This window comes from Pan paniscus, chromosome 12 (genome assembly GCF_029289425.2).
Source record: "Pan paniscus chromosome 12, NHGRI_mPanPan1-v2.0_pri, whole genome shotgun sequence".
Taxonomy (NCBI): Eukaryota; Metazoa; Chordata; class Mammalia; order Primates; family Hominidae; genus Pan; species Pan paniscus.
In genome coordinates, this window is record NC_073261.2 from 31,818,708 (window position 1) to 31,830,624 (window position 11,917).

The 11,917-nt window shown below is 44.4% G+C and overlaps 1 long non-coding RNA gene across 1 annotated transcript; it reads left to right on the forward strand.

Moving 5' to 3' along the window:
* The first annotated feature begins 3,240 nt into the window (after nt 1-3,240).
* On the forward strand, nt 3,241-11,564 carry LOC117979005 (uncharacterized). The gene is made up of 3 exons (XR_004669626.3): nt 3,241-3,398; nt 8,065-8,141; nt 8,321-11,564. It is a non-coding gene; the product is annotated as an uncharacterized LOC117979005 (long non-coding RNA).
* The last annotated feature ends 353 nt before the right edge of the window (nt 11,565-11,917 follow it).

Genomic DNA, 11,917 nt, shown 5'->3' on the forward strand with positions numbered 1-11,917 from the left:
TAAAAAATAGGAACACAGTATGCAGGTTCCTCAAAAAATTAAGAATAGAACTATCATATGATCTAACAGTCTCACTTCTGAGTATGTATCTGAAGGAAATAGAAGCAGGATCTTGAAGAGATGGCTGCCCTGCTATGTTCACTCCAGCATTATTCACAATAGTCAAGATATGGAAACAACCTAAGTGTCCATTGATAGGTGAATGGATAAAGAAAATGTTATATATATGTATTTATTTTTCAGCCTTAAAAAAAGGAAATCCCGTCATTTACAACAACATGGTTGAACCCGGAGGACATTACGCCAAATGAAATAAGCCAGACACGAAAAAGCTGAACTCATAGAAACAGAGTAGAAGGGTGGTTACTAGGAGATGGTGGTGGGGAAAATGGGGAGATGTTGATCAAAGGGCACAAACTTTCAGTTATAAGATGAGTAAGTTCTGAAGACCTAAATGTATAACATGGCCACTATAGTTAATAATAATAAGGTATTGTATACTTGAAATTTGCTAGGCTAGTGGATCTTAAATGTTCTCACCACACCTCCAAAATGGTAACTATATGAGATGATGGATATGTTAATTAGCTTGATTATGGTAATCACTTCACAATATATACATATATCATATATACATTTATCAAAACATTATATCGTATACCTTAAGTATATACAATTTTATCTGTCAATCATAGCTTAACAGAGCAGAATGAAGTAAAGAGACACACACACACACACATATATATACACATGCACACATATATATACACACACACATATATATATATATTTTTTGAGTCAGAGTCTTGCTCTGTTGGTCAGGCTGGAGTGCAGTGGCATGATCTTGGCTCACTGCAACCTCTGTCTTCTGGGTTCAAGCGATTCTCCTGCCTCAGCCTCCTGAGTAGCTGGGATTGCAGGCGCCCGCCACCACATCCAGCTAATTTTTGTATTTTTAGTAGAGACAGGGTTTCACCATGTTGGCCAGGCTGGTCTCGAACCCCTGACCTCAGGTGATCCTCCTGCCTCGGCCTCCCGAAGTCCTAGGATTACAGGTGTGAGTCACCACGCCTGGCCACATGTATTTTTTAAAGCCATAAAAGAGAGATTGATAAATTTGATTACGCAGGATTTTTTTAAAAGCTTCTGTGTGACAAAAGATACCATGAATAAAACTAAGAAGCAAGATAATAGATGGGAAGTAGAGACTTTCAACACATATAACAGAATGGAATGATGTTGAAACTTACAAAACACTTACTCCTACAATCAATAAGAAAAGCACAGATAGCTCACAGTGAGTGTCCAAGATCACATACGGAGAAATCAATCCAATCACTTATGGGGTCAATAAACATGAGAATAAACTTTGCAAGAGCCTGGGAAGTGCAAATTAAGACAGCAGCAAGACACCAACAAAATAGAACTTGGTTGGATGGTGAAATGGTGAAAGGGTACAACATTTCAGTTAGAAAACTTTTCCACTGCCGGGCAAGGTGGCACAGGCCTGTAATCCCAGCACTTTGGGAGGCTGAGACAGGAGGATCACTTAAGTCCAGGAGTTCAAGTCCAATCTGGGCAACATAGGGAGACCTTATCTCTACAAAAAAATTAAAAAATTGGCCAGGTGTGGTGGCCTGTGCCTGTGGTCCCAGCTACTTGGGAGGCTGAGGTGGGAGGATTGCCTGAGCCCAGGAGATTGAGCCTGCAGAGAGTTATGATCATGCCACTGCACTCCAGCCTGGATGGCAGAGTGAGACCCTGTTCAAAACAAAATCAAAAACAAACAAAAAAGAAATCAATTACACAAAAACATTGGAGGCATTATCTACTAAAATTTAAACTATTCATACACTATCGCCCACCAGTGTCTACTCCAGAAAGTCACTCACTGCTTGCAAGAATGACCTGGCAGCAATTCTCGTGACAGGAAAGCACTTGGAAACAAACTTTATATATTTACCAGTAGGAAAGTGGTTATATCAACCATGGTTTATCCATATTATAGAACATTGTGCTGTGGTTCCAAGGAATAAGTTTTTATTTTTTGATTTTTTAACTTTATTTTGTTTGGAACTAGGGTCTCACTCTGTCACCCAGACTGGAGTGCAGTGGCGTGATTATAGCTCACTACAGCCTCCGCCTCCTGGGCTCATGCAATCCTCCCACCTCAGCCTCCCAAGTAGCTGGGACAACAGGTGGGCACCACCACATCTGGCTAATTTTTTAAATTTTTTGTAGAGACAGGATCTTGCTGTGTTGCTCAGGCTGGTCCTGAACTCCTTGGGCTCAAGAAATCCTCCTACTTCAGCCTCCCAAAGGTTGGGATGACAGGTGTGAGCCACTGCATCCAGCCCAAGGAATATGTTATCATTATGTTTCTGACATACAGGATGTAGCATACAGTAAATGTCATGAATATAAAAATGCATAAAATAATGTGTGTGTGTGTTGGTATATGAATGGCAAAGGGTCCAGGAGGGTAAGAGAAGTGACCCTGAGAAAGGACTGGGATGGGGTTGTGATTGGGAGGACTTGAACATTTCACTGGCATGTGGGGACTTTTTTTTTTTTTTTAACAATGAGAATGAGCTTACATATTGGTTAAAAAGCCAAAAACAGTTGCTTTGGGAAACAGTGGTGGCTCCTCAAAAACTTAAACACAGAAGGACTGTATGAGCCAGCGATTCCACTCCTACATATATACCCAAGGGAATTGGAAACACTTCCACACACAATTTGTACACAAATGTTGATGGAAGAATTATTCATAATGGCCCCAAGGTAGAAATGAATATTATTTGATCCTTTAAAAGGAATGAAATACTGATTCAGGCTACATCATGATGAGCCTTGAAAACGTTATGCTAAGAGAAGGAAACTAGTCACCAAAGGCCATATATGCACGATTCCATCCATATGAAATGTCTACAATAGGCAAATCCAGAAACAGAAAGTAGATTAGTGGGTTTCAGGGGCTGGGGAGAGGCAGAAATGGGGAGTGACAACTAAAGGGTACGGAGTTTCTTTTTAGGGTGAGGAAAATATCCTGAAATTAATTATGCTGATAGTTGCACAACTTTGTGAATAGAATACTAAAAACCATTGAACTGTGCATTTAAAAAAGATGAATATTATGATAATGTGAGTTACATCTCAATTAAAAAGTTATCCAAAACAAAACCTCTCCAAAATAGACAAAGAAGCGCTAGTGGGGAAAAAAGAGGAAGACGACATTAGCCCTGGCAGCAGCAACAGCTGAAGAGGAGATGCCTTTTGAGCTGGTCCTACAGGGAGAGTTTGGAAGGCAGAGGGGAATGGATGCCGGTCTTCCAGACAGCAGGCGCGGCACATGCAGAGATGGCAAAGGCAAGGTGTGCTGGGGGAGCTACGAGGAGGTGAGGAGGTCGGATTGGCCCAAGCAAAAGCGGGGGGGAGAGGCGAGAGGGAAGCGAGATGGGCCTGCCCTAGGAGCGCTCTACCGGCTGCGTGAGTGGCACCCTGGGGCTGCAGGAGGTCTGATCTGCCAGGGCCTCGGCCAGCCAGCAACTCACAGTGCTTGTAAGGCAGGCTGGGAGAGAGGCAGGCTGCGGCTAAGTTTCGCTTTCCTAGAAGCCTGAGATCACAGGTTCCCTTGACGTGAGGTCACTGGAGTAAAACAATGGAGGAAGCGTGTAATGAATCATTATCACAGGGGCAGAATACACGCAGTAAAAAGAAAGTAGAACTGCAACCAGGGACCTTTAGCGTCCTGTAAGCGGAGGCCTGCCCGGGCTGGCTCCAGGGACCTGCTACGGGGCTTTCCTGCAGATATGGGAAAATTCCCTCGTCCAGACTTTCACATCAGGCTTTCTGTTAGATCAATTGGAGAGGGAAGGGGGAGACCGGGTCCACCATGTCACCTGCCCCTGGCGCCCATCGCACACAGGGCCCCAGCGTGCTGTCCTCATGAGGCCTCGCCAGCATTACTCCCTGATGGCACTCCTCTCGCAACCCCCACCCCCACCCCTGCACTGCACGCCCTGACCCCCCTGCTGATCAACTGTTGAAGAAATTCCACTTGGAAGAAGTCTACAGTGGGGACTGGGGGTCCCGCGTGTGGGGGATGACTCCTAAGCCCGGAGGCAGAGGGAAGAGAACCGCGCACGGTCCCTTCCTCCACAGACCTGCACAGCAGATTAGCCTCTGCTGCCAGCTGCCCTGCTCCCCAGTCCCTTCCTTTGAAGGAATGGGTGGTAGGATCTCCACAGGAATCTAGAGGTGGTGCCTCTGTGGTTTTCTGGCGCAGCCAGCTTGTTTCTCTCAGATCTGTGTGAAGTGCGAGGGGCACAGCAGGGGGTGACATTCTCATTTTATAGCCAGGAAACTGAGGCGCAGAGGCTTTGTGTGACTTGCCTGCAGCCACACAGCAGCCCATGGTATGGTTGGGACCAGATCTGGAATCGCTGAATCCCAGCCAAGACTCCCTTCTGCCTCAAGCTGAGCCATTTATGGCTTGACATGGAGGCGGATCACCTGAACAGTCCCCATTCCCCACAAAGTTCTCAACAAAAAAAGGGCCAACTTGGACACAGTGATTGAGATGGAGACTGACCACGAGAGGAGGGCACTTCCTAATCCCCGTTTCTGGCCCTAAACATCTTCCTGGCTTTCTGTTCAGGACCCCCCCGACTCCCTCAAATGCTCTTGGATTCCGTTGACTTAAAGGATCAAATACATTTTGGCTCCTTGCCTGTCTCCCCCCAGGAGTATGTGCAGTCCTGGGGCTGACAGGGACTTGGAAGGAGAAGCCCAAGTGTCTTATTCTGTTTTTTTTGTTGTTGTTGTTGTTTGTTTTTTACTGTTAGAACACCACAGACTGGGCAATTTATAAAGAAAAGGGTTTATTTGGTTCATAGCTCTGGGAAGTCCAAGGGCATGGCTCTGGCATCTAGCGAGGGCCTTCATATTGAGTTATCCCAAGGTGGAAGGTGGAGGGTAGGAGGGAAGATGGGGACTGAACTTCACCCTTTTATCAGGAACCCACTCCCTCAGTGACTAGCTCACTCCTGCAATAACAATATTGTTTCACTCATGAGGGCAGAGGCTTCATGGCCTAATCACCCATCTCTTAAGGTCTTCACAATGGTAATTAAATTTCAACATGAGCTTTGGAGGGGACATTCAACCACAGCACCAAGTATTATATTGGAGGGAATAGACTGCCTGTCCTTTCCCTAAATTGAGACTAAGAGGATATGACCATTGGCTAAAATGGGGGGAGGCAGGCCCTTGGGTTACCCTAAGGTAGAACCCTTTTAAAACATTTGTGAGGAGAGAGGGTCCCATACCTGTGTAGCAAATGTGTGTTCTCCCAGTCACAAGGAGATGTCAGGAAGTGTGTGTCCTCTTGGGGGACAGACTGGGGGCTGGCCTCTGAGAGGCCCAAGGCTGGCTTTTTCACCCCCAGTGAATGTATGAGGCCCAGAAATTCGATGCTGTCAGCACGCAGTGGGAGCAGCTGTCACCCCTACTCCTTGGGGTAAAGCCGAGAGAAGTGTGAAACAGCCCACATGCCCATGGCAGCTGTAGAAAGGCCCTGCTCAGACTCCTGCTGTGAGGAGCACAGTTGACAGACCCAGCCTGTCGTGAGCTTCCCTCCGCCTCATCCTTCCTGACGCCATGCTTCTCCAATCTTTGATGTGGGAGCACCAGATAGAAGTATAGGGAGGCGGTATCTGGGCATCCCCTTTCCTGGGGGATGTGGGATGCCTGTAATGGTGACATTGTTTAGAGGACTCCTTATCAGCCTGGCCCAACAATTCCCAGAATGGCCCTGCAGCCCTAGACTCTTCCTGTCCACCCTCTTTCCTTCCCCTCTCCTTTCCCAGGCATCTGAGTGCAACATTCTCCAGCTCACCCCCCTGTCTCCTTCATAGGCATTTCCCCCAGTCAGTGTCTCATATGTCCAACTTCGTCTTGGTATCTGCTTCTGGGAAGACCCAACTTCTACAGTGTCCAACAAAAGAATGGATGAACTGACGTGTGGTCATGCAGTGAATGAGCTAGAGCTATGAGTGTCACATAGACAAATCTCAAAAATATCATGTTTAACTGGAAAAACCACATCGCAGAAGGGGGCTTCAGATAGATCCCTGCTCCCAACCCACCAGCTGCTCTAAGCACTTCACGCGTAGTTACACATTTGATGCTCACACCAACACTCAGCATCATCCCCACTTTGCAGATGAAAATATCTAGGTAAATCACCTCACTGTGCCTTGATTTCCTCATCTGTAAGATGGGGATGACAATAATGCCTCCTTCATCGCATGATACTGTGAGCATTAAACAAGCACAAAACATTGAGTGTCGCTCCTGCTGTATTGCTAGCTTCTTTCGTCGCCGTCATTTGTATTTCGTGATTGATTCTTTTTTCCTGTCTGGAAGGCCACATCTTCCTTAGATATTTAATTGCTATTGTTGTAGTGTCCATATCTTGCTCATGGTTTTCTCTGGCTTTAAGGTCCTTCATGCCAACAAAAGCTGGGAAAGGGTCGTGGGAAGAGATGGAGTGTCTGGGAGGGGCATGACCTAGTCATGAATTCTTTAGCTGAATTACATCAGAGGCACCAGGCCTCACAGTGGCCAGGAGGGCTTGTTTGTGTGCTTTCTGGGTGGGGAATGAAGGGGTTGCCCAGGGCCAGGAGGCGAGGCTGCCAGGTGGGCTGAGGACCACCTGTGCCTATCCGCGAGGCTGGGAGCCAACAGGGAGAAATGGCAATGCAGCACCTACTGTGTGCTGGGCCCTTTCCATTCAAGCTCTCGTTTCATCCTCACAACCGTCCCCTTTTCTGGAGGAAAACCGAGGTTACTGGAAGAGGAGGAGCCACCATGGAACTCAGGTCCATCTGGCTCTAGGTGAAAAGTTTTTTCTTTGAGACTGAGTCTGGCTCTGTCGCCCAGACTGGAGTGCAGTGGTGCGATCTCGGCTCACTGCAACCTCTGCCTCCCGGGTTCAAGAGATTCTTGTGCCTTAGCCGCCTCCTGAGTAGGTGGGACTACAGATGCATGGGCTACAGATACAGTAGCTGGGACTACCATGCCCAGCTAATTTTTGTATGTTTAGTAGAGATGGGTTTCTCTTTCTTTCTTTTTCTTTCCTTCTTTCTTTCTTTCTTCTTTCTTTCTTTCTTTCTTCTTTCTTTCTTTCTTTTCTTTCTTTTTCTTCTTTCTTTCTTCTCTTTCATTCTTTCTCTTTCCCTCCCTTCCTTCTCTCCTTCCTTCTGTCTTTCTCTCTTTCTCTCTCTCTTTCTTTTCTTTCTTTCTCTTTCGTTTCCTTTCTTTCTTTCCTTCCTTCCTTCCTTCGTTTCTTTCTTTCTTTCTCTCTTTCTTTCTTTCTTTCTTTCTTTCTTTCTTTCCAGACAGAGTCTCGCTCTGTTGCCCAGACTGGAGTGCAGTGGCACAATCTCAGCTCACTGCAGCCTCCGCCTCCCAGGTTCAAGCGATTCTCCTGCCTCAGCCTCCCGAGTAGCTGGGATTACAGGTATGCACCCTCACGCCCAGCTAATTTTTGTATCTTTTGTAGAGTCAGAGTTTCACCATGTTAACCAGGCTGGTCTCAAACTCCTGACCTCAAGTGATCCGCCTGCCTCAGCCTCCCGAAATGCTGGGATTACAGGCATGAGCCACGGCACCTGGCCTAGAGATGGGGTTTCACCATGTTGGCCAGGCTGATCTCGAAGTCCTGGCCTCAAGTGATCCACTCACCTTGGCCTCCCAAAGTGCTGGGATCACAGGTGTGAGCCAGTGGGCCCAGCCTTCCAGATGAAATTTTGATTCCTGCCTGGTGACTAGAAACCAGGCCATCTGTCTTTGGGGCATTCCCTGGGGATGTTCACAACAGCCCTTCTTGATCGAATGCGCCGCACTGACTGGAAGGACCAAGAAGAAGGCTATCTTCTGGAAATCAGCAGGGTCACTTCCGTAAGGCTTCCTGGGTCTGTTTGTTCACTCTGGAATAGCAGAAATTTAGCATGTTACTTTAGAGTAAAAACGTTATTTGCTTTATATCCTTATCTCAAGGAATTCCCAGATCCAACCTTAACCAAGTTCTGATAAAATATAAATGAAGCCCAGATGGAAGGTCAGCGGGGAAGCAGGTGAGACGCTTTATCCTGAGCAACAACACACATCTGTATTGGGTGTCATTTTGCTTAAAATACTTGTGGGGAGGGAGGGTCCCATACCTGTGAAACAAGTGGGTGTCCCTCAGGTAACCTCTGTTTTTATTCCACACCTACTTTGAAGCAGGATTCATCACTTTTTCTTATTCTTCCAGAAGAAAATCTGCCCCCAGAGCGTTGGTGAGAGGAGCACATGTGATTGGAGAGGCCGGCGTGTGTGGAGCGTTCTGCACGCCCTTCACCTCGCCCCATGGCGCTGGCTGCCATGTCCCTCTGCTTGGCTGTGCCACCCTCTAGGGGATCTATTCCTTCCCTTTCCCCCAGGCATCCATCACCTTTGCCAGATCCAGGCTGCGGCACCATGGTTTTCCCTCCACTAACCTCAGTATCCCTTCTTTCTCATGCACAGTTTTGTCACCACATCCATCTCCCTACCAAACAAACAAGGATGTCCAGTTACCTAGAGCAGCACTTTCATAAGCAGCAGTGATCATCTCAATACATGCGCAAAACATGCTTCACAAATTCCAATGTGTGTTCATAATTTTTTCTTTTTTTTTTTGAGACAGAATCTTGCTCTGTTGCCCAGGCTGGAGTGCAGTGGTGTGATCTCAGCTCACTGCAACCTCCGCTTCCTAGGTTCAAGTGATTCTCCTGCCTCAGCCTCCCAAGTAGCTGGGATTACAGGCAAGTGCCACCAAGCCCGGCTAATTTTTGTATTTTTAGTAGAGACAGGGTTTCACCATGTTGACCACGCTAGTCTCGAACTCCTGACCTCAAGTGATCAGCCCGCCTCAGCCTCCCAAAGTGCTAGGATTACAGGCATGAGCCACCATTCCCGGCTGCATTCATAATTAAAAAAAAAAATCTCTCAGAATATTAGAAAGAGAAACTTCAATTGGATAAGGATATCTCTGAAAAAAATCTATAGCTAACATCCCAGTGAATAGTTAAAGATTAAAAGATCACTTCTGTTCAACATTGTGCTGGGAGAGTCCTAACTTATGCCGGAAGGTCCTCCCAGCAAAGGAAAAATAGAAAAAGAAAAAAGAAAGAGAAAACAAAGGAAAAGCAGAGATATTCGAAAGAAATAACAAAACTGTCTTTTTTCCTCAGACAACCTGATTATGTATAAAATCCTAAGGAATTTACCAAAAAAGCTCTTAAAAACTAATATGGGAATTCAGCAAAGTCACAGGATATATGCTCAATATAAAAAATTGGTTGTAATAAAAATCATTAGTATTTATATACACTAGCAGTGAACTATCTGAAAATTATATTTTAAAAAATTCCATTTACAATTGCATCAAAGAATAAAATATTTAGGAATAAATTTAACCAAAAAAGTGCAAGAATTGTACTCTAAAAACTACCCAAAAAATCACTAAAATAAATTAAAGAAAAGCTAAATAAGTGGAGAGACATCTATGTTTATGAATTGGAAAACCTAATATTGCTATGATGGCAATATTCCCCAAAATTGATCTACAGATTCACCAAATTTCCCACCTGTCTATTTTGCAGAAATCGAGAAGTTGATTCTAAAATTCAAATAGAAATTCAAGTGATCCAAGCTAGCTGAAATAATCTTGAGAAGAAAAAACTAAGTTAGAGTACTCACACTTCTTGATTTCAAAACTTATTATAAAGCTACAGTAATCAAAACTGTGTGGTAATGGCACAAGGATAGTCATATTGTTTGATGGAATAAAATTGAGAATCCAGAAATAAACTGTTACATTTATGATTAATTGATTTTTTCCAAGGGTGCCAAAACAATTCAATAGAGAAAAGAATGGTCTCTTCAAATGGTGCTGGGACAGCTGGATAGCCACATACAAAAGAATGAAGTTGGAGCCCTACATATGCAAAAACACATTTAAAAATTAACTCAAAATAAATCAAAGACTTCAATGTAAGAGCTAAAACTATGAAACTCTTAGAAAAAGCATGGGTTAAATCTTCATGACTTGGATTAGAGAATGGTTTCTTAGATATGACACAAAATTAGCTGGGTGTGGTGGCCCATGCCTGTAGTCTCAGCTACTTGGGAGGCTGAGGCAGGAGAATGGTTTGAACCCAGGAGGCGGAGGTTGCAGCGAGCCTGAGATTGCACCACTGCACTCCAGCCTGGGGAGACAGAGCGAGACCCTGTCTCAGGATTTAAAAAATATATATACACACATATATATATATAAAACAACAAAAGCACAAGCAACAGAAAAAAAAAAGACAAGATAAACTGGATTCCATCAAAATTAAACATTTTTGATCACCAAAATACACTACCCATATAGTGAAGAGATAAACCCACAAAATGAGGGAAAATATTTGCAAATTATATATCTGGTAAGGGTCTAGTGTCAATAATATATTAAGAACTCCTATAACTCAATTAAAAAAAAAAAGCCAAACAACCCAGTTTTAAAATGGGCAAAGGAAGCTGGTCTTGATGTTGTGTCTCTGCAGTCCTAGCTACTGACAAGACTGTGGGGGACGACTGCTTGAGTCCAGGAATTCGAGGCTGCAGTGAGCTATGATGACATCACTGTACACCAGCCTGGGTGACAGAGCAAGACACTGTCTCTTAAAAAAAAAAACAAAAAACGGGTGCAGGGCGCAGTGGCTCACGCTAGTAATCCCAGCACTTTGGGAGGCCGAGGCGGGCGGATCACCTGAGGTTAGGAGTTCAAGACCAGCCTGACCAACATGGTGAAACCCTGTCTTTACTAAAAATACAAAAATTAGCTGGATGTGGTGGCGGGCGCCTGTAATCCCAGCTACTCAGGAGGCTGAGAAAGGAGATTTGCTTAAACCTGGGAGGCGGAGGTTGCAGTGAGCCGAGATTGCGCCACTGCACTCCAGCCTGGGCAACAAAGAGTGAAACTCCACACACACACACACACACACACACACACACACACACACACACACACAAATGGGCAAAGGACATGAAAAGATGCTCAACCTTGTTAGTCATTAGAGAAAATCAAAGCCACAATGAGATATCATTTTATATACACTAGCTTGGCCATAACAAAACAAAACAAAAATGAAATAACGAGTGTTGGTGAGGATGCGGAGAAACTGGAAATGTTTCCACCCTTGTGCATTACTGGTGGAAATGTAAAATGGTGCAGCCATTGTGGAAAACAGTATGGTGGCTCCTCAAAAATTAAAAATTACCCTATGACCTGGCAATTCTACTCCTAGATAGGTACTCCAAGGAATTGGAAGCAGGTACTCAAACTAATACTTGTAGATGAATGTTCACAGCAGCACCACCCACAGCAGCCAAAAGATGGAACCAGCACAAATGTCCGTCAACCGATGAATGGATCGAGAAGATGTGGTATAGAATAACAATGGAAGATAATTCATCCAGAAAAAGGAAGGATGAACTACAAACAACACAATTAAAACAAAAAGACATGAAACATTTTAAAGTAAAATGGTAGAAAAATATACACCAGATAAGTAAGAATCTGAGGTAGCAAACTTAATATATAATAAAATAGAATTTGAGGCAAATAAGGAAATTATATAATGGTAGAAAATAAAAGCAATAGAACAAGAAGCCAAACCATTATAAACCTAAATACACCTAAGAATATACTCTTAAAATATACCAAGCGACAAGTGAAAGAACCATAGGAAGGAGATCAGTATCTATGATTAGAGATTTTAACACACCCCTCTTAGAAACTGGCAGAGCAAAAAAACAAAAATCAAAGAGTACAAGATTGAAA